Raw genomic sequence first — 23145 nt, 5'->3', positions numbered from 1 at the left:
TCCCTAACATTTTCAAAAGTAAATAATAGTAGTTGTATAACATAGAAAATAATAAAAAACCATATTTAATATGATACAAAGGAAAACTATGTTTCTTTTTAAATGTAGCAAATGAGAACATAGTATAAATGACATGCTGAGAGTAAGGGAAAAAGGAAAAATTTAAAAATTCATGTAAATATTAAATCCAAGCTGACATGACCAAAATATAATGTGATCAGAAACTTATCTCTCAGTTTTCTATCACTTGCAATTACTTACAAATAATTGTCCCTCCAGTTTCAGCAGTAACCATGGAAATTTAGACATGACCTCTCTAGGCAGCCTAGACTGTGTAAGGGTCTTCCTGTTTTAGCCTCTTGAATTAGATCTGCAGCCATTGCCCTCATTTTAATATATGAGGTTTCCTTTAAAATTTAAAATTAATATTAAAATAATGGATTGCCTGTAAAGCATGACTATACATCAGAGATCCACCAGAGATCCTCTGAGGGATACAATCAAAACATTAGAAAAGCACCTACCACTCAAGGTAGGTAACAGAAAGAAGATTTAGCATTTTTTGGATGTGCTGGGATGAACGCAGGGCCTCATGCTTGTTAGGCACGTATAAAATTCAGTGACATTAATTATATGCACACCATTACCTCTATTTGTGAACTATCTTGTTGATACTGATGGAATCCACACAATCATTGACTAATAATCACCCCAATGACCTGCCCCAGAAATTTTAATCTTCCATTTTCTCTTATAAAATGGTTTAGTAAATGTTTCACATAAATAGTAGATTATTTTTTGTGTCCATCCGTGACAGATATATATTAAATGCAGCATTTTTGTGGATGGCATAATCCATTAATGCTTACCTCATATTTTGTAAACCTGTATATCTTGTAGACACTCCAGGTAATTCCAGCTTCTGACTATTGTGAACTTTGCTGTTATTATTGGCATATGAGCTATTAGTTTTTTCTTTTCAGTTCTTTGGATTACGCAATGAGCAATGGAATTGCTGGGTAATGTGGTAATGCTATGTTATGTTAGAAGAATGGGTCATATTGTACCATGATTGCTATATCACTTTTCATCATCACAGAAATGTACAAATGGTCAATAAAATGTATTTCAAATGTATTTCAAACCTTCCACAGATGTGCCCTAAAAAATCATTTTTTTTACTTTTTACTTGCTTTTATTTAGGCCATGCAGCCCTGGACCTATGTAGCATTGTCTAGAGCTGAAGTGAGAACAATTCCAAATGCCACTGACCTAGCCTCCAAAAACATTTAATCTAGTAACCATTTTTTCTAGAGATAAAATTTAGTGATTATATGCATTTTTACTCTTCTAAAATAAAGTTTTGAATTTTAAAATGACTTATATATATGTAACACCTCTGTGTACCTTCTTTTTATTAAGAAGAAAAATTATATTTACAAGAAATATAAAAGGACAAAAAAGCTTCTCAGCAGGAAAATACATTACAATCACAGTCTGATTCTGACCCAAGCACATACAATACAATACAATAAATAATACAATAAGAGCTCATGTAAAGTAAAATGAAGAGTAAGGCCAGGCGCAGAGGTCAAGTGGTAGAGCACTAGGTTGCCCAGCACCAGCCTCTTAATCAAAACCGCAGTACTGCCAAGGGATAAAATAAAGTATTAAAGTTAAGGAAACATGCAGATAAAATATGATGGACAACAAAGAGGGACACACCTGTAATCACAACACTTGGGATATTAAGCAGTAGAATTATGAAGTTAAGATCACACTTGGCTACATAATGAGACTACATCTTAAATAACATAGAATAAAATAAATCAAACAAAAATTTTAATGACTAGGGTGTAGTTGAAGTGTAATTAAAGTAGTTTTTGTATGCACAAAAATTACATGCTTTGATAACTACAACTTTCAGTTTACACTGCAGTACAAGGTGCTCAGTGGCTGGAATCCCTCCTGAGGAATTCTATGGCAGTTGATGCACTTGTATTCTTGGCTGGACTGAGGGTTTTGCTAGGCAAACAGTGTTTTGATCTCAATTCGTGGATCCCACTTACAACTCTTTTTTTTAGTACACTACCTACAAATCTCTCCCATCTCAATAACAGGGCCTTCTGGCTTTCAAGTGAATTTATCTTTGATATCTCTTAGGGTTCTCCTCCCCTTTGTCTGGAACTGCTGTGTTCCTGGGTCCATATTCAGCAGCTTATTCTGAGAAGAGTTGTAACTATTTGCTAGCCATCTCTATCCACTGCCATCTCCACCCCAAATTAGTCTTTGGTATGAGTATGAGTCAGGTCAGAGGATAGAGCCAGCCTGGGCTGGCTTTGAACCATGATCCTCAGACCTCAGCCACTTGAATAGCTAGGATCACAGGAGTGAGACACTGGCACCAGGCCATCATTTCTTTCTTCCAGGAAAATTTAGGGGGGTGGAATAGCACAGCAGCACATATATTTGATAGCAACTGCCCCAGGGTGAACCAGATGCTCAGATAAAAATACTGACTTTGATATTGCCTTTGGTATCCAACAGGATATTGTTGGAATTAAGGTATTTGTGTGTGATTCTGTTCTGGTATGGGTAGTGAACAGCACTTACAATTTGTGTGAAGAGCCTCGTGGTTTCATCCTCATATAGGCGGCAGGATTTTGAGATCCACCCCAGAAGGTATCCCCTACTGGCCAGTTCCATTGATGAGATACATATACTCTTCCTTCTCCATCACCTGGTACAACCTGATGGTGTGTTTGTGCCATACCTTCTTTAAAATGTCCACTTCATTCTTTAATTGATGACTGGAGGACTCTTGCTGTTATGCCATGGTTGCAGGACCTCCCCTCCCCCCCCTCCCCCGCCCCGCAAGAAGACCACTGAGAGTCAGACTCTACAGCTGTTTTATTTAAATGGGCTGCAGCTTGGGCCTCATCCTACACTCTGACACAGTGGAGCCTAGGAGGAGAGCCCCGAGCTAAGGATTTGCAGGTCTTATAAAGGCACACAATCAACCAAGTGTTTGGATTACCACCACATGTTGCTTTGCTAGACAGACACAAGCAACAAGTGGTCACTGTCTCAAACTTTAGCCTTTCAATCCCCCCCCCCCCCGCCCTTGATTTATGGTCCTGAGCCACAATCTTGTGGCTCTGGCCCAAAACTAAACTTCAACAGCTCTTGATCTTGAACGAGTATACCAATAACAATCAGTCCATTTATCTTTTCTTGCGTATGCGGAGTGGTTGGGTCGGATGCTTGGAGACTTCCCATGTTTCCTGATGGTCATCCAGGGCAAAGGGGTCAGCTGGTCTGGCATGGGAGCAGTGGATCTAAGCAGCAACGCCGTCCACTTTAAGGGCAGTTGGTGTAGCCAGTAGCACCATGTAAGGTCCCTTCAATCGTGTTTCCTGAGATGGCAAGTTGTGCCTTCGAACAAACACCCAGTCCCATGGTTTAAACAAATGTGGGATAGGAATAGAAGCAGAATCATATAAATCTCTAAGCTGGGGCCACATACTCTTATGCACCAGCTTTAAATAGTCAAGCTTACACAGAAATTCAGTATCATCCAAATCAGCAAGCAATTAAAGACAAGCCGATAGGGTGAATTTCTTATTCTAAACAAAGCAAAAGGAAGGAGCGATACCCCGTCTACACCAGTCTCCAAGGCCAATTTAGTTAAGGTCTCTTATAGAGTCTGATTCATACCTGCCCTGAACTCTGGGGTCTATAAGCACAGTGCACTTTCCAATCCATCCCCAATGTCGGAGCTATTCGCTGATTTTGAGACAAAGGTCAGTCCATTGTCTGACCTATTGGGGGATGGGAAGCCATACCTGGGTAGAATTTCTTCCAGGATCTTCTTAGCCACGACATTTGTGGTCTCATGCTTTGTTGGGTAGGCTTCAACCCATACTGAAAAGGTTTCTACAAAAACTAGCAAATTTTTATATCCAAATTTTCCAGTTTTAATTTCTGTGAAGTCTATTTCCCAATACACACCTGGCCTATCTCCATGGAGGCAAGCTCCTTTAGTAACCGGCTGATTGGGGGCATTGGTGAGCTGACAGGCTTTACAATTTTTCACAATGTCCTCAAGAGTTGATTCCCTTGCCTAATTTTTACTTCTGAGTATCAGAGCAAGTCCTGCATTCTTCAGGTTCCCATGTGAGAGACCCGATGGATTCTCTTAAGAATCCCCTTGCCCAATCTTTGTGTCAAGGTAAGTTTTCCCTCACCAGTTTTCCACTAGTCGTTTTTCCTTCTCTGCCAGGGGGTTTATAGGCCATGGGAATTTTCTTTATCCACTCCAAGTCATCTTGGGAGTACTGAGGCTCAGGAGGCAAAGCTCGTGGCCCTGGGTCTACTAGAGTCAGTACTTACGCTCTGGGCTGGAGGGCCGCCTCCTTAGCTGCTTGATCAGCCAAGTTATTTCCTTTGGTTATTGAATCAGTTCCCTTTTGATAACCTGGGCAGTGCATAATGGCAATATTTGCTGTTTCCCATTGGGCCCGGATGAGGCTTAAATTTTCTTGTTTTTAATAGTCTTTCCCTCAGCTGTCAGCATCCCCCTCTCTTGGTAAATGGCTCCATGGACATGCATGGTGGCAAAAGCATACCGACTGTCTGTGTAAATGTTTAGTCTCTTCCCTTTTCCCATTTGTAGGGCTTTTGTTAGTGCCACTAGCTCTGCTCTTTGTGCAGATGGTCCCTGGTGGAGTGCTTCTACCCACGCTATCACAGTGTCCATGGTGACTGCTGGGCCCGTATACATTTTTCCATCTCGAATGAAACTGCTGCCATCTGTGAACCAGGTATGCTCAGCATGCAATAGTGGTGAGTCCAACAAATCTGGCCTCTTTTCCTTGGCCCGGTTTCTCTTTTCATGCTCCATTTTACGTTCTCTGTCCTTCCTTTCCTGTCTTTGCTCCTCTGTCTCTCTTATTGTAAACCGTTCCTGCCGCGGCTACTAGATCCCTAATTATAGACTTTTCACCAAGGCTGTCTAGAGCCTGCAACTTTATGTCTGGTGCAGCTTGATTTATATAGGCAAACATAATCATCTGAGCCGACTCCTGGGTCTCAAGATCATATGGAGTATATTGACTAAAAGCTTCCAAGAGCTGCTCAAGATATGCTGCTGGACTTTCACTTACTCCCTGTCTTATATCATAAACCTTGGCCATATTAGTAGGTTGGCAAGCCGGCACCTTGAGACCTGCCAACAGAGCCTGGCGGTAGATGAGGAGATGCTCCCTACCTTCAACTGTCTTGTAGTCCCATGTTGGTCAGATCTCAGGAAAATAGGCAGCGATCAGGGCAGGATCCGTGATGGGCACTCCCGTGGGGCCACAGATATGTTTCTGGGCCACTTCTCAGATATGGTCTCTCAATTCAGTGGTAAAAAGAACTTGTAAAAGCTGACTGCAATCATCCCAAGTGGGCTGATGAGCAAAGAGAATAGTTTCAAGCAAACGAATTAAATCCTAGGGTTTCTCAGAAAAGGGGGCATTTTGGATGCACCAATTGTATAGAGCATTGGTAGAAAATGGACACTATTGGGTTGCTGTTGACCATCCACATCCACAGTACCTATGGCACGTAGGGAAAAAAACAGCTGCATTAGATGGAGGGTTGATCCCACTGCGGCGTTGAGTGACTGGCCCCTCAGAAACTTGAAGGGCAGGTGCCAAGTGTTCTATAGCTCCCTCCTCCTCTTGATCATTCTCAGGTTCTGCAAAAGGAACCTGGGAAGGGTTGTATGGGGGAGGAAACATTTCTTCTTCCAAGTTATCTCCCTGAAAAACCAGGGGTACACTTTCTTTTCCTCTTTCTTAGTTTCTTTTTGTAAGTCTAGGGGGCTAGATGGAGTGTTGCCCATGGTTTCCAGTCCTGTCAGTCATACAGTCCATAAAACAATAAACAGTACAAACAAAACACATGCAGGCCTGACAGTTACAAAAAAAAAGCTTACAAAGTGGAGATCTCCCAAATTGGTCCACTGACTCCTGTCATGGCGGCCTTCCATACCCATGCCCCACAGCAGAAGGAGCAGACCCACAGTGGGCGAGTTGGGCTTCGGTTAGAAGGCTCTCTTGGTCAGTTCTGGCCCAACACCAAACCAACTCTCGCTCCACAATTCACACGGCGGGGTTCCAAGGACCCCTCCCCCACCCGCCCCACACAGCAGGGTTCCAAGGACCCCTGCCTCACACGGCAGGGTTCCAAGTACCCCCGCCCCAGACGGCGGGGTTCCAAGGACCCCCCCACTCCACATGGTGGGGTTCCAAGGACCCCTGCTCCACACAGCAGTGTTATCCCCTCCCCACAAGTGGATCTGGGACATCTCCCAGTTCCTCCAGTGTTGTCGTGCAAGCGGGTCCACTTTCACAACCCTTTACGAATTGGAGGGGCCATCCTCACAAGGGAAAATGAAAGTAAAACAGACAAACGAGAGGACAAGGCAAATTAACCAAGACAGCGCTGTCTTACCTTTGGAGTCTGAGGTCTCCGGGGTCTTTGGGGGGTATCCCGAACCAGCCCCCACTAATATGTTATGCCATGGTTGCAAGAACACCCCCCCAGCAAAAAGACCACTGAATGTCAGACTCTACAGCTGTTTTATTTAAACGGGCTGCATCTTGGGCCTCGTCCTACACTTCGGTACAGCGGAGCCTAGGAGGAGAGCCCTGAGCTAAATATTTGCAGGTCTTATAAAGGCACACAATCAACCAGGTGTTCAGATTACCACCAGGTGTTGCTTTGCTAGACAGAAACAAGCAACAAGTGGTCACTGCCTCAAACTTTAACCTTTCATCCCTTCAGGAGTATTTTAACTGCCACTTCCATGTGTGTGAGGTGTGGATAGCCAGCTTCACTTGTCGATTGGTACCATGGTCAATGAGCTCTTTCATCTGGTATTGACTGATGATCTCTTCATTCAAGGATATGGAGGATGATTCTTTGTATTCTTCCATCCTTCTGCTATGATGGCAGGTAGCAAGTCTACCTAAAATTAACTAAATAAAATAATGGAAACACAGAAAAAATAAAAAGAAATACCAAAACCAAATGACAACTCACACCCCCCCCACCAAATCAGAAAAATCATGAATTTTGCTTTGAGTCAGTCCAGCATGTCACCAATCAAGAGCTCCTAGAGGTGTTAACTCACATAGGTTGGAGCACAGTGGCTTCCTATATACACTGCATGACCTCTCAAAAGGGAGATATCGCAGCCCATCACAGTGACATCATAGAAGAAATGGACCAATCAGAGTCTGGGCCAGTGAAGTCAGAGAAAAAGTGGACCAATCATAGCTTGCCAGCATTGATACTCTAGCCCATAAGCTTCAAAGACTGTTGCTAAGGACTCCATGTGGGCTTGAGGTTGCTCTGATCATTGTTATGCCATTCCTGAAACTACTAGGACAGTGGTCAAAGTCCTCTGATCTTGTAGAGGACTCCTGAATCTCATAAATTGCTTCTGTGGAGACACTGGCCAATAGCCTCCATACTTGATGGCCACCTTATCCTATATTTGTTCCAGCAATGACATGGCAAGAAGACCTCCGTCCTACTCAAAGACAGCTCTCCTACAATTTGCTTCTGAGGTTACAAGGCCCAGGCTGTCTTTGAGCCACAATCCTCACAATTCACCTTCCTGAGTAGTTAAGGTTATATGCCTGAGCCATCATTAGGTACTTAGCTCATCTCTCTCACATTTGGGGGAAGTATATATATATATATATATATATATATATATATATATATATATATATATATATATATATATATATATATATATATTTGTTAGAAAGGTTAGTATTAGATATGTACTTTTAACACCTTAAATGTGTTGCCCTTGCTGTCTAATATTTAATCTAGTGTTTGATTAGAAATTTGTCATAATATGATTGAAGATCCCTTGTGTGATGAGTTGTGTCTCTGTGCTTTGGGAGGCTTCCTGTCTTTGTTTAATTAGAATGTGTCTTAGTGTGGACCTGTGTAATTATGTTAATTGTCTTCTTTAAGCTGCTAGATTCCTGGATAGAAGGGTTCATGCTTTCAATCAAATTTGGGAAGGATTTGGTCATTATTCCTTCAAATACTATGTATTTCTTTTTTTATCCCTGTATGTTATACATATATACATTATACATTGTACATACAATACATATTCACATTGTATATTTGAATATACATATATATGCCTACATATTTATATTATATATACATTTATATACATATATTTTTCACATAACTTCCACTTTTGTGATTGTTTATGGTAGGAAGTCTAGATTGATCTCAGCTACTCCATCAGAGTTAGAGTTAGGAGTTTTCCTCTTTATTTCTTGGTGAAAATATGCATTTCTCAGCAAGGATATCAAAACCGGTACAAATAAGAGCTAGCTTTCAGTTTTCTCTCTCTCTCTGTCTCTCTCTCTCTCTGTCTCTTTCTCTCTTTCTCTCTCTCTTTCTGATTTCCTGCCTCTGTTTCCAACTCTCTGAGCACAGGACCATTGCTTACCAAGTTGTTTTATTGTGTACTGTGATCTACTAGTGTGCGCACAGTCATGTTCTGCTTCAAAGGTCACCATGCTGCACCTGGAAGAGGAGCTGTCTACAAAGTCAGCCTGCATGGGTGTGTCTGCCTCTTTCTTGAGGTCAGAGTCCCCATAGCTACTGGGGTGGCCTTAGTAGATGCCCATGTGCCTGGACTGCTGACTGCTGAATGTGGGCGACTCAAGCACAGCCTCTTTATTTACCCAAGTCAGAAGTCTGTGTTGGATCCTGGGGGCACTGCCCTATTGGTGACTGTGCTAGGAGGAAGGCTGTGGGTAGCAGGAGCCTCAATGTGGCCTGACATCTGGGGAAGAGAAAGAATAGGTCAACTCTAAAGGCAAAAAGAATGAAGAGAGAAAAGAAGCAGTAAAACCTTTATAAATTAAAAACACAAGAGTTTGGAAGTGGAAAGGCAGTGGAAATATTCTAAATAATAATAAAAATTGCTAACATGGATAGAAGATGGATCACATTTTGTCATACATAATTTTGAAAAAAACATACTAGGAATGAAAATTTAAAAGTCAAAATTTAAAACACTATTTGGATTATAACTACACAGTATAGCTCAGTGGTTAAACATTGGCCTAGCATATGTGAAGCAATGGTGTGATCTCTTAAGCATTTCAAAGCACACACACAAAAACCACAAGAACACACACACACACACACACACACACACCACATACACACATTTGGAATATTGATATTATCATATTAAACAGAGGAAATTATCACAAATAGAAAATGTAGGTTAATATATGAAATAATAATATTTCTCGTCCTATTTAAAAGTTTAGTAGAAATAAAATAATCACAATAGATTCTTATAGATTAAACTGAAAATTAAGTAATAGAAGACATGAGAACCTTTTCAAATAAGTTTTAAATAATAAACATTTTGACACATGTATCCTTTCATTTTGACAAAAAATTGATGCTAGTGGTGTTTTAAATCAAGATTTAGAATATTATAACCAGGTGCTCTATATCTCGCTAGGGGTGGCTATATCTCTAATCATTTCTCTCTGAATATTTTTATAATAAGGTATTATAGTTGCTCAGTCTCTCCCGAATTACAAACCCTATTTACATTTCCCACCATAGCTAGAAAATAGCAGCCACAAATCACCATGCCCAGCTCAAACATTTTTTTTTAAGTTAAGTAAAAATATTTCCAAAAATCACCAGGTAATGAAACTTTTCTTAATAAAGTATGTGCTTCTTAAAAATACAGTATTTGCTACCTGGACAAATATGTTTACATCTATAAGAAATAAATTTTTTAAATTTACCAACCGTATAAAAATTCAAAAAATAATTTTTAAATATTCACTTTATAAATATTTTAAAACAAAATATATGTGTCTGAATAATTTACATGTGCAAAAATCATGCAAAATTATATTAACTAGTCCTACAACTCTGAAAAAAGAATTACCCTGAAGAAACAGAAGAAAATATTTAAGTTCAAAATTTGAAATTTAGAAAATAAAATGAAATGTACTTTTTAGATGACTAAAGTAACTGTAAACCCTCTGCATACAAATTTTCTTATAAAAATGCATGAACAAAGAAAGCAAAAGCACTCATTCATCAATAGCAACAGCAAAAGCATCAGTAGTTCTTTTTTTGAGCATACAAAAAAAATCGATGGGAGAGATAACAACGTTCCTTCCATAAGCTGGGAAGGGAGGTGAAGGGTAAACAAAGGAGGAGGCTGCAATGCTTGGTAAGAAATGTATGCATTATCCTGCCCATGTAATTGTAACCCCTCTGTACAGTATGCTCTCAAATAAAATAAACTAAAATTTAAAAAAAATTTAAAAAAATAAAAAAAGAAATGTACTTATTTATGTAACTGTAACCCCTCTGTACATTACCTTTACAATAAAATTAAATTGAAATTAAAAATAAACCAAACAATATACCAATAAGAATTCTTATAAGCCATTGGTTAAAACCTTTGTAAAAAACTGCCCTAAGTACCCAAGGAATATATTTTGATGATGCTACTTTAATAATTAAACTTCAGTAGAGAAGCAAAAAGTGTAAAAACTGTTACAAAGTAAAGTAATTAATCAGAATATGTTACTATTCATAATAATCATAAGCTGAATTTATAGTGATAGTCAAATATGTAAGAAATGAGAGAATTTGCCATACATTTGCACTTAATATGTGTGAAAGAATTTTCTAGGTCTTAAATATATCTTAAGCTTAATACTCAGAACTTAAAATATATCTTAAATTTAATAAAGAACCTATTCTGTCACATCATATGATAATCAGGTAAAGCTGATATTAGAGCAAAGAACAGATTCTACTAAGTTTTTGTATGTTAATGTATATACTTATTTTGGTTGTGAGAAACTGTGGGGATTTCGACTTGAGTTATTGCTCATGCTAGGCAGGCGTCATATCAGTGGTTAATTTTAGGATAGGGGTTCCCTTTCCACAAGAACATGCATCTGATCTGTCATTTTAGCCTTCCCATCATCAATGGAATCAGAGTTGCAGACCAACTTGTCTAGCTTCCTACCTTGCCTGGCCTGGATTCCGCAGTCCTTCCAATCTTAGACTGTAGATAGTGCAGTGTGGTGGAAATGATCCAATGCACCCAGCTATAGATTGAGAAGGAGGTCCACTAAACTTTCGGCCTGGTTCTATTCTCAATCCTCCTCAGTAGTTACGAGTAGAGGTGGGAGCCCATGGTGCCAAGCAGTAAGAGTATTTTCTAAAGTAACTAGACATATATATGACTTGTGATTACCTCAGGAAAAAAATAAAAGAGGAGTGAAGCATAGAGGACAGACAGAATTTTAACTAGCTACTCAGAGGCTGAATCAGCTTAGGTAGCTACTCGAGAGGCTGAGATCTGAAGGCCACTGTTCAAAGCCAGTCAAATCATGAAAATACATGCGATTATCTCCAAAAAACCAGAAGTGGAACAGTGGCTCAAGTGGTAGACCATTACCTTTAGACAAAGAAGCTGAGGAATAATGCTTGCGCAGTATGAAGCCTCAAGAATAATGAATGTATGCATGAGCACATGCACATGTGTGTGCGCGGACTCGCACGAGCATCCACACACATGCACACAAACACACACAAATGAGTATTTCAATGTGAAGTTCTTTCATTTTAACCTTGCTGTACTTTATTTCCCTGTATTAGTTCACAAATTAACAAAATCAGCTAACCACCTATTTACATACAACTCATGTTTCTCTAAAGTCTACTCTCTTTTTGGAAGCCTGCTTTTATTTGACCCAAAAGTAAATTATTCAGGAAGTCAATTCATCTCTCTCAAGTCTGTTGTATTAGATGATTTTTAGGTTCCTCCTAGGAACATGATTTTGTGTAATCCTGCATGAAGCAACATAACCCTGTCAAACAATTAATAATAGGTTTTTCTCTGCCTGGCGAACATCTGTAGTTTTACTAACTTCATAAAATTCATGATCTGTCTGTGTATGCCAAAGACTGCTGGGCAAATAAAAAGACCCTTCTCAGAACTTAGCATTTGTATACTATTCATAGGTATGAGGTGTTTAAATATTACTGAATTTTTTTGGAATAAATAATATTCATCTTGACTATCTTGAGAAAGAAAAATTAGTTTCTCAGCGCTTCAGGTAAGAACATGAGTGAAAGAAACAAAAGGAAAAGTGGAGAACAATAATCCATATATTCAAATGAAACAAAACAACCCAAGAAAACACAAATTAATTCAGTACTCAAGAACCTGCAGGAAATGCAAATATAAAAAAAATCAACTATGACAATCTTATGAATATCCTTAATACATGGGAGTGAACTGTTGTAAGGATAGTGCTTAAAGCCCAGACTGGACAGAAAGATCTGTACACAATGCCACGCACCTGTTATTTTAAATTCCAGGAAGAATAACATAAAGTGTACTGAGCCCCAAATCAGATACAAGTAGGAAGCCAGATTCTATCTGAAAAATAATCAGGATAATTTAAGTCTGAGGACATGACAAAATGGTAAGAACAACCATTTCGGGGGCACAAGACACTCAATTCAAACTCTAATATTAGGGTATTAAAGAAAAAAACTATGATTTTAAATAATTGGAATAATGGTAAGATTTGAGTATTTGAGTGGAGAAAAATCCATGAGAGAGATAGAATGAACCCACATTGCAATACTTTCTACTTAAGTGATAATGTTTTGTGGTACTTCAGACAAAAACGTTACCTTGCTAATGAGTATGGATTTGCACTTGGGTGATGGAAATACTCTACTTACACATGGGTAAATTAAATAGATTTTTGGGGGTAGATTGTACTTCTTGAACTAAGAGCCTAGATGATGTCCCTGAGCTTTTTCTCTCAAGGCTACCACTCTACCACTTTCAGCCACAGTTCCAATTCTGATTTTCTGTTGGTTGTTTGGAGATAAGAGGCTCATGGACTTTCCTGCCCAGGATGGCTTCAAACCACAATCGTCAGATCTCACCCTCTGAGTAACCAGAATTCCAGCCATGAGTCATCAATGATTTTAATAATTTAGTAAATTGTGCAGTTACAGAAGTTATAAATTATCCTCATAACCTGTGCAATATATGTGTGTGTGTGTATATATCAATGCATACGGATAGAAATATTTTAGCATATTTTTTTATCTACAATAGAGTTGTGAAATCATCCTTCATTATAAAATAAAATGGTAGCCAGGCACCGGTGGCTCATGCCTATAATCCTAGCTACTCAGGAGGCAGAGATCTGAGAATCGCAAGTCAAAGCAGACAGGAAAGGAAAGTTGGAGAGATTCTTATCTCCAATAAACCACTCAAAAACCGGAAGTGGCCCAATTGGTAGAGTGCTAGCCTTGAGTTGAAGAGCTGAGGGAGAGCGCCCAGGTCCCAAGTTCAAGCCCCACGACAGACGAAAAATAAATAAATAAAAATAAAATAAAATGGAAACAAAAGTTAATAAGGAGCAAAACAAAGAGAATTGTCACAGGTTTCTTGTTGTGAATGCAATATGAATTGTGAGAATCAGTTTGGCAAAATCATCTCTACTTTAACAAAATGGATAATAGCTATTAAATCCAATCCATCTATTTGCCCACATTGTGCATCCTCACACATGAGTGTCAAAATCAAACCACAGTTTCTTCCATTGTATTTATCTCACCTGTTATAAGTTAGAGGATAGATGAAGTAATCAAATAAAGATTAAAATAATAGTATGTGAGGCTATGAGTTAGAGCTGAAAATGATTTTAAGTATGATAATAGCTTATTAAATTGCATATTTCTTACCTTTACTCTATTGTCATGTCCCTCATTCCCACATTAGAAAAGTACATAGAAGGTTCTCACTAAATTATATGTACAATTATGAAAAAAAGTATTGAAAAAATATGGACACAGTGTGGTTTTAGCTTATTGTGACCTGTAGGGGGTAGTGTGTTTTTGAGGATTTGCAATACGTTCTAATGGAGATGAAGAGAGGGATGTGCTTATTCTGGAAAACTGGCTAGAGGGTTGCTCCCAGAAAGATAGTGATGAATTCTTCCAAAAGGTTACAGTAAAATCACTTTCACAACCATGTTCACTGCTGCACTATTCACCGTAGAAAACTGATGGAAATAGCCCAGATTCCCTTTGGCAGAGGGATGGTTAGAGAAAGTGTGGCACATGTACACAATTGGATTGCACCCATCCATTATGAAGACTGTTACATTATTTGCAAAGAAATGGATAGACCTAAAAATATGTTAAGTAAACTAAGTCAGAGACACACACACAAGGACCCATGTTCTGTCTCATATTTGGAAGATAGAACTTTATGCAAGTTTTCACAACAATATTAACCAAAGCATGCTATTTGCAGAGGAGAATTTCAAAGGTGTATTTTCTTATAAAATTGAAATTTTAATCCAACAAAATGAATACCAGGAAACTATCACTTAAGATGTGAGGGGAATTCAAAGGGAAGGAATAAAAACAGTTATGGAGGAAGAGCGTGAAGGCATAATATTCAATACAGATAGTATGAAAGTAGAAAAAATTAAAGTGGGGTGAGATTTGGAAGGGTGTGGAGAAGTTATGTAAAGATCCATTGTACTTAAAAATTGATTTGTTGAATGGAAATTCTCTTGTACAATTATTTAAGATAATAAAAATATAATTAAAAACAATGGAGACATTTTATCTTAAACTGTGTTCTCTTAAACCATGAGTCAATATAATACTTTCCTCCTCAGAAATGTTCTTTGCAGGTATGTTCCTCACATTAACAGAAAAGTGATCAGCACAATGTATATCAATCCATCACATTGCACATCATAAAGAGACACACTATAAATTCTATTTCCATCTCTTTTAAAAATAAAATTGTTTGCTCTATAAATTGATCAGAGGCATGGATTTTGTGGCTAGTTAGTTCATTGAACATCTGTCTCTCTCTTCCTCTCTCTCATTCATGGTTCTCATATGATTGTTCCATAATTATCCTAATTTATTTTGTTGTTATATTTTTGGTTGCATCATTTCACTTTCTGCTCTGCCATTTCCCAAATCATTTACATAGAAAGTATTATTTCCTATGTTTTCATTCCTAGAATAAGCTGCACATGGAGACACCACTGGTCCTCATTTTCATTCTGTACCTTTTAATACGGAGGAAAATCTTTCCTCTGCTTTCTATCAATTCTCTACTCTCCAGTTAGAATAATTTAGAATAGTAAAAATGGAAAAAGAGAAAATAAGTCATGGTGAAAAAAAAAGATGCAGAAAATTCACTGGATTTTTCTGAACAGTTCAACCAACGTCAACTACTGGGGAAATACATGGACACCTCATTCCGACTGGTACTCAAAGTCTCTGGTTAGGCAATTCTGATGAAGACAAGGAAGAAGATGAAAAAGTGAGGAATGGTATCATTTGCAAGAAAAAAATGGAGAAGGATCCAAGCAAATTTCTTCTTTGGGCTGCCGAAATTAATCGGCTTTCTACAGTGTGGTGAAACCTTTCCAAAAAGGCCACTCGTGTAAATACTAGGGATGACGATGAGTATACCGCTCTTCATCAGGAAACCTACAGTTGACACTGACGCATTGTCCATGAGTTGGTGGCTCGAGGCAGATATTCACGCAATAACTGTGAATGGCTGGACACACCTGCACAGTGCTTATACGTGGAATAATACCAGTGTGGCTTCTTTCTTACGTCATCATGATGCAGATACCAATGTCTAAACGAAAGGCCTCTTGACCCCCTTGCATCTTGCTGCTGGGAATAGAAACAGCAAAGATACGTTTGATCTCCTTCTTTTGAACCATTATATTAAACCAGGTCTGAAGAACAACTTGGAAGAAACTGCATTTGATACTGCCAAAAGGTAAGTATGTATGACTACCTCTTTGAAGTTGTGAAAGGCTGTACAAATTGTTCTCCTACGTCTTAATGATTTGGTTAAGTTACTTAAATTTCAAAAATGCCTGTCCATCCTTTGTCTCTGTACAAAATATTTTCACAATACAAAGCAACAGCAATATCTTACTTTAAAAATTCATGGATTCCATGGTATTCTTCCAAATGAATTGCCTGACTTTGATGTCAAAATATATTCAAGAGTTGTTTGTATACATCTATAATGATTTCTGTAGAACTTGTGATTTTTTAAAACAGAAATAATTTTAATGTATCTGTTGAAATGAGTAGTACAGAACCTAAAGACATTTCCGGTGCTTGTCTGAAGAAAGTATATTTTAACATATTCTGTATTCTGTTTGTAAAATGTCCATAATCTATTTCATTCTCTCCTAGATATAATGCTTTGAATACTACATTGTTATATATTATATAAATTCATTAATAAATGTGTCCTTACAGATTGCATTCCATATAAAAACAGTTTAAGATTCTTTTTTCTCCTAGGTCCTTATAGTATTTTATTTCTTTGGGATAAAATTAAAATGTTATCTAATTTCAAAAGTTTTGTAAAGGTTATGCTATGTAAAGACCTTTCTAAATTGAAGATTTAATACACTGATGTCAAACTAACTTTTAATTATATGAATCACATATGTTGTTACACTTGTATTTTTGTAATCAACTTTTTAATAACTGTTTTTCATTTCTAGCAACTGAAGAATGAAAAATATGGAATAATTCGCATATTTTCATATCATCCTTGTCCAAGTGGCATGTTAATCTCTATATTGTTGTAATTTATGTATACGTGCTGCTGAAGCATGTAGTATCCTGTAAATTTAAGTTGTTAACAGGCATATATCCTTGGTTGCCTATTTGTAGCAAGGAAACCTTATTGTTACTAACAATGTTATTGATCTTATTTCTCTGAAATTCTGAGTATAGTGGAAAAACATATTGTTTGGTAGATTGCTCAAACTTGCATTTTTTTGCCAATGACTATTTTAAGTCTTTTTCATTTTAAATTTGATCATACTTTGAAGCCTTTATGGCTAGGTTCAAAGAGATGGCTTTTCAAGTGCTTATTTATCAACTGAGTTAGCTTTGTGGAGCTAATGGATTCAAAGTAAGCCTTGCTGAAGTGCTACTTCTAAACTTTTGCAGCTTAAAATTTTCCAAATGAGGTCTTACTGGCACAAATGTCTACTGACCCTTTACCCTTCTTCCATGCAGTAACAGGCAAAACAGAATATCTTACCCTGACAGCAAAGATTATCTTACTGGAACAAAACTAATCTTAGTTACAAGGGATCATAGAGAAATAAACAGTTCTGACTAGAAAGTATTTTATCATAATATAATTGTTTATTATACCTACCATTTCAAAAGTAGCTAAAGACAAGAAGGTGAAAAATAATTGTTCTTATGCATGATTACCTAATGTCCTGACCATCCAACCAGGCAGGAACTTACACTACTGAATTTCTATCACCAAATATTTCCATAGCTCCAGGAGAAGTCCATATTTTTCTCCTTCATATTAGGCCTTAAATTGGTAATGTTTTAATCACAGTGTTTCCTCTTGCCTCTAGGCTGTAAATCTACAAATGGTAAAGTTTTAGGTCTAACTCTACCAAACTCTGGGGTAGAGATAATGGAATAATACTGTAAAACAGAGTTGCCTTTGATAGCCTAACCACAACAGAACAATGAAAAACATTTCCTTATATTACATATAGTTATATATTTTATACTTATATGTGCTAATTTTATGTTTCACACAATGAAACTTACTAGAATTAATCGATAATTTGACAAATAAATTGATATTTATTACAATAAATAAATTGGAATATAAATAATTAGGTTTAGAATATATATTAGAATATAAGAAGTATCAATGCAATGTCTTCGGTATAAATTTGTGATACCTTCTAAGTGTTCTTAGTCTACTGAATTCACATGGTAAAAAACAATGTTGTTTTCCTCTAATCTGCAAGGGATTTTACTCTGCTGCTCTGTATATTGTTTTAACTCGTTGGCCCAGAATGATTTTCTAAATATTTCTGATCATACCCAAATTTTGCTGATATGATGTCCAAAAGGTATTATTATTCTACAGGACCCACGCATCCTAGGATCCCAGGTCCCAGTTATCTGCATCATCAGATAACAAGGGCAAGTCTTCCCACCTAGGCCCATGCAACATGCCAACAGAAAGTAATTGAAGACTCATCTTAACTTCTCATTTCCTATAATAATTTAGTGCCCCAATTACACAGGGTTTAGCAGTAAGCAATTGTGAAATGCAAGGCAACTTAAAAATGAAAGATGAGATCACAAAATCTGAGAGAAACTACTGTAATTCACACTTTCAATTTACAGATGACTAGCCCATATGAGTGAACATGATCACAAATGTCACAAGAATATTTTTAATACCCCTCTCCTAATGATTAATGAAAGATTTCAGTCTAGTATAAGTAGGGCAAAAAATAGTTCCTGGAAGGATAGATCCATTATTTGTCTATCAAGGCTTTGAAAACTTGAATTAGAAGTCAAATATCATTCAGAAAAATATTAATTGAGAAGATCCTTAGTGCTTCAAAACACTGGTACTTCAGTAAAACTTGGTTATGTAGTATAAAAAGGTTGTCATTCTCAAATCAATGGTAACCTATATTTAATCTCCTGAAAATATATTCCTTTTCAAATAATTTTTTAGGGGGTCCGGGTGTGGGGCCTGATCTCTGGGCGTGGGCGCTGTCCCTCAGCTCTTCAGCTTAAGGCTAGGACTCTACCACTTGAGTCACAGCACAACTTCCAGATTTTTTTTTTTGGTCATGTGATGCTGGGGAATTGAACACAGGACCTCATGCATGCAAGCAAGTGCTTTACCACTGAACCACCTTCCCATCCCCTCAAATAAACTTTTTAAAGACACATTCTCCAAAATAACATTTGACGAGTAGATGATACTTAGTGACATTACAAGTTTTTCAAGTGGAAGGAACAAGTTACAATAGAGTTGATTTATTATCCAGCACTAATACCAAACAGGTTGAACCATTCCTTAAATTATAGAAATAGTAGCCCCCTCCATTTGTGTTGTTCAGTAGATGCCTTCCAGAAATGTGTTACATAGATTAGCCTCCCATATTTCAAGCCTAAACATTAGCTAATAAAGTAAGTTTCATCAAATGATAAGGTACATTTTCAAAGATCATGGATATTTGCCTTATCATGTTGATTGATGTTTTCCTTAAGAAAGATGACTTCAAGATTTGAATATGGGTACTCATCAGAAATGTGACAAACATAAAATCTGTCTTCTATTTCTATCATATTCCTCCACAGTAATAAATTTTAGTTTTCTTCTTTTCCCAAAAGTTATAGGGAGTAGAAAATATTATCCCATGTAAAATAAAATAATCACAAACCATTGTACGAAGCCATTTATAAAAACTGCTATTTAGGAAAACATTCTAAGCCATTTTTAAACTTTCTTGTTGACTAGAGATTAATCTTCTAAATGGATAAGAATAAAATCATGTCTCGGTGCTTCACGTCTCCAGTCTTGCAAATTGTTATTGCAGATGAATTAATTATGGAAATATAAGCTGATATCAGTTCAAGTATATGCAGGATTGAAATGCCATGGAATGTACATAAACCTGTCAAAGTATGAACAGACAGTTTAAAAGAATGACTATCAAGAAGTTGAAACCAGAGAAGAATATTAGTAAAAACATAGAATGAATGAAAAATGAAAAAGTGGCAAGTACAACTAGAATACTCAATGTACACATGTGATAAAGGAAGTGGTAAATCTGAAATAAATCTTGGAGAAGAGGTTGGTTGAGAATGATAGAAGGAGTGACTCTGATCCAGGAGCACTGGACAATTACAAGGACATATTTAATTGTAACACACTACCACAACCTTTTGAAATTCAGTTAAAAACACAGCAAATACCAAACACACAAAAATCACAACCAAACGGCAATCTCTAGAGAGTATGAATATGACCTCTCAAAATTTTAAATAGTTAATCAAAAGCAGTATGGGAAAAGCAAACCAACTGTTCAAAGAGGGCAGTTTGGGGTAGGGGAGAATTTTGAACAGACTTAAATAGATTGTCTAATGTTATAAATCACCTACATCTGCAGCAAATATTTTCTAATGGGAGATCTCTTTGTCTGAACTGGATATTCCAGTCCTGAGATACACTTGATAGCTGGTGAATATAGAATGGAAGAAACAAGAACAAAACCCATTACTCTATTGGAGAGAAAACAGTCCTCTATGTTTTCTCTCATCGCTCTTTACTACTCTTTTTCACTCTTTTCAGTCAAGTGATTTTGAATTATATCTTTCCTTCTTTGTTCTGGCAAAGTAATTGGTCAATGTAATTCAATAAATAGTATTTGCCATTTTTTCTATTATGCTGTTTACTTGTCCAAGGGAGTCCATTAAACTTCCCTCTTGTATTTGGTTGCCACGAAAACCCAACATCTATGATAATGAGGACAAACTCTCATGTAAAACATTGTCTCCACAAAACCAGTCCAAGAAGCTGTGATCACAAATATTTAGCTATACTTTTTTGTTCTTTTACTTTGAAAGTCTTCTTGTGTCTAAAGTGCCCACAAAAATAAGTACTCCACCACTTTTTGGTTCAATTACTTCTAACCTTAAAGATATAGTTTGCTAACAAGATGCTTAGAGGAAACCGAAGAATACTCCACTTTTGTCTTCTCACTTAAGACTCTTGTTAGATACCATATCAGGAACAGTGAAGTTATTCTTTGCAAAATTACTTCAATAGATTATTTTTCTGTTGGTCTTGCATTTGCTTAACAAGATGTGTGGAGGGGCTGGGAAGTTGGCTCAGTGGTAGAGTACTTGCCTTGCATGCTCTAGGCCCTGGGTTCAATTCCTCAGCACTACATAAGAAAAAAAGCCGGAAGTGGCGCTGTGGCTCAAGTGGCAGAGTGCTAGCCTTGAGCTGAAGAGCTGAGGGGCAGCGCCCAGGCCCAGAGTTCAGGCTCCACGACCAGACCCCCCCCCAAAAAAACCCAAAAAACAAACAAACAAGATGTGTGGAGAAGAATAGAGTTAAATCACCCATACCTTGGATGACAGTGTCTGTTACAAAGGACAATACTTCTATGTCCTAGTTCTATGTCCTCCTCTTAGCTCTTACCTGATTTCCAATTAATCACAGTTTCTTGGCTTAAAGTCTAGTGAAGTGGAAGGACAATAAGGCCTCACCCACTGCTACATCTTCATGGTTTCTCTTTTAAAACTGTTTTATTTGGATGTGGAATTTATTTTTATATCTTCATTCGATCTAGTGTGCATTGAAGTGAGCCAAATAGGCTCTGTAAAACCACTTTAGGTAGCAAAAATATTAAGACAATCTATTTTAAAAAGTTTTGGCCTCCCTCCACTGCTGAAGCCAATACGCTTAGCTAGGGCTTCTAAGAACACTGTTTTCTTACTATTTCCATTTGCTCTTCTTTTCTGATCCCAAAACTTTTTGGCTTATGTAATAAGAGAAGTCTTCACTATCTCATGTTAATAATGATATTATATTTTTGAGCCACTTAGAAATGTGAAATCATTGGTTTGAAGTATTCAATCAGATTTTTTTCTGTGTTTCAGTGCTTTATGTGCAAAGACATTGTAGAATGTATTATAAACAGAAAAGTGTAAACCCAATACCTTCTTTCATTGTGGAGGGAACTTTCTCCCTAAATAGTTTGACCCCAATTATCTTTTTCAGAGAATTACTGTTTGGTTAGTAAAGGTCAAATCATAATTTTGATGTCTATTTTTAAAGAAGTTTGAATTTAAATTCCACTACAACCTTGTTTCACACAGTAAGAGTTTATTTCTTGGGTAAAGACAATTCTCAAGGTAACCTACAGGATTTACAGCAAGGTTTGTGAGGTTTGTTTGTTTCGTGTGAAAAAGAGCCATCTTCACCCACATTGCTCCCTCTCACCTAAGTCTCCATGGATTTCTTTGCATGAAAGCCTATTCTCCCAGGCAATTTAAAAAAAATTTTAATAGGCTATCTTGTTAAAAATTTTGAACAATTAAAATTTACCTGTCATAACTTTAAAACTCTTTTGAAATTCCTTTAACAGAATCCTAATTCAACCTTTACCATCAAAAACAGTTAACATGTAGTTTTCATAATATCGTGTCCATGCAACTATTATTTTCCAGGGCCTTTGTTATGCTATATATATGACCATATATGCTGATGCTAAGCAAAATGAAATCCAAGATATGGAAACAGAGATTTTTATTTGCAGTTGTTGTTTTTAATGTACTATGTGATTTCTATTTTCTTTTGGCATTTTTCCCTATGGTTTATTCCCTGCTGTATTTGATTTTGATACCCTGTGTATTGGTATACATTTACCTTAATTAGGGAAGGGAATAGGAACAACAAAATGGCGAGAAACAGGACAAAGGGCAAACCAATACAATAGCAATGCTCACAAGACAATATGATGGAAATGTACATAACAACTTGTGAGGGGTATTGTGGTGAAGGAAAACTGTGAGAAAAATGAGAAAGGGGATAACAAGTTTGAAACATTATGTATTCACTACCTTACAATTTCTGTTACTCCACTTTACATAACTTTGACAAGCAAATTAAATTAAATAAATAAGCTACACGAAATAAAATTTCACTATATTGGTATAGTAAATATTATTATTTTTAGTAACTTTTAAAAATCAATACTATTTGGCATTAAATATGAATTAATTACCCCTTTTTAATCAAAGGGCCATCAACTTGAATGTTATCTACCTAGACAATATTTTCACAATATACTTGCCAATACTTTGAAAAAAGAATAAATTTAAACTTTCTCATACTAAAACAGAAAACAGTTTCATTCTATTGAAACCCATAACTTTTAAAAGTAAATAAGTTGTTAAGAGGACAGAATATATGTGTTCTTCAAAATTCCTATGACTAATAACTACTCATTTTCAAATTCTGAACATTCCTACCTGAGAGCTTCAAAACAGTACCTGTTTGCATGTTATGTAATTCTGCAATAGATTCATATTCCAATGGGTTGCTACAGATTGAGAAGTAAACAGAAAAATAGCCACATTCTGGAAAAGGAT

The 23145-nt window shown here is 36.9% G+C and overlaps 1 pseudogene; it reads right to left on the bottom strand.

Annotated features, from left to right (window-relative positions):
- Positions 1–16707: 16707 nt before the first annotated feature.
- On the bottom strand, positions 16708–16807 carry LOC122126571 (annotated as a pseudogene).
- Positions 16808–23145: the final 6338 nt, after the last annotated feature.

This window comes from Dipodomys spectabilis, unplaced genomic scaffold, assembly GCF_019054845.1.
Source record: "Dipodomys spectabilis isolate Male_0828 unplaced genomic scaffold, ASM1905484v1 ptg000285l, whole genome shotgun sequence".
Lineage (NCBI taxonomy): Eukaryota > Metazoa > Chordata > Mammalia > Rodentia > Heteromyidae > Dipodomys > Dipodomys spectabilis.
Note: the sequence above shows the minus strand (reverse complement) of the source record. Positions and strands in the feature narration are given on the sequence as shown.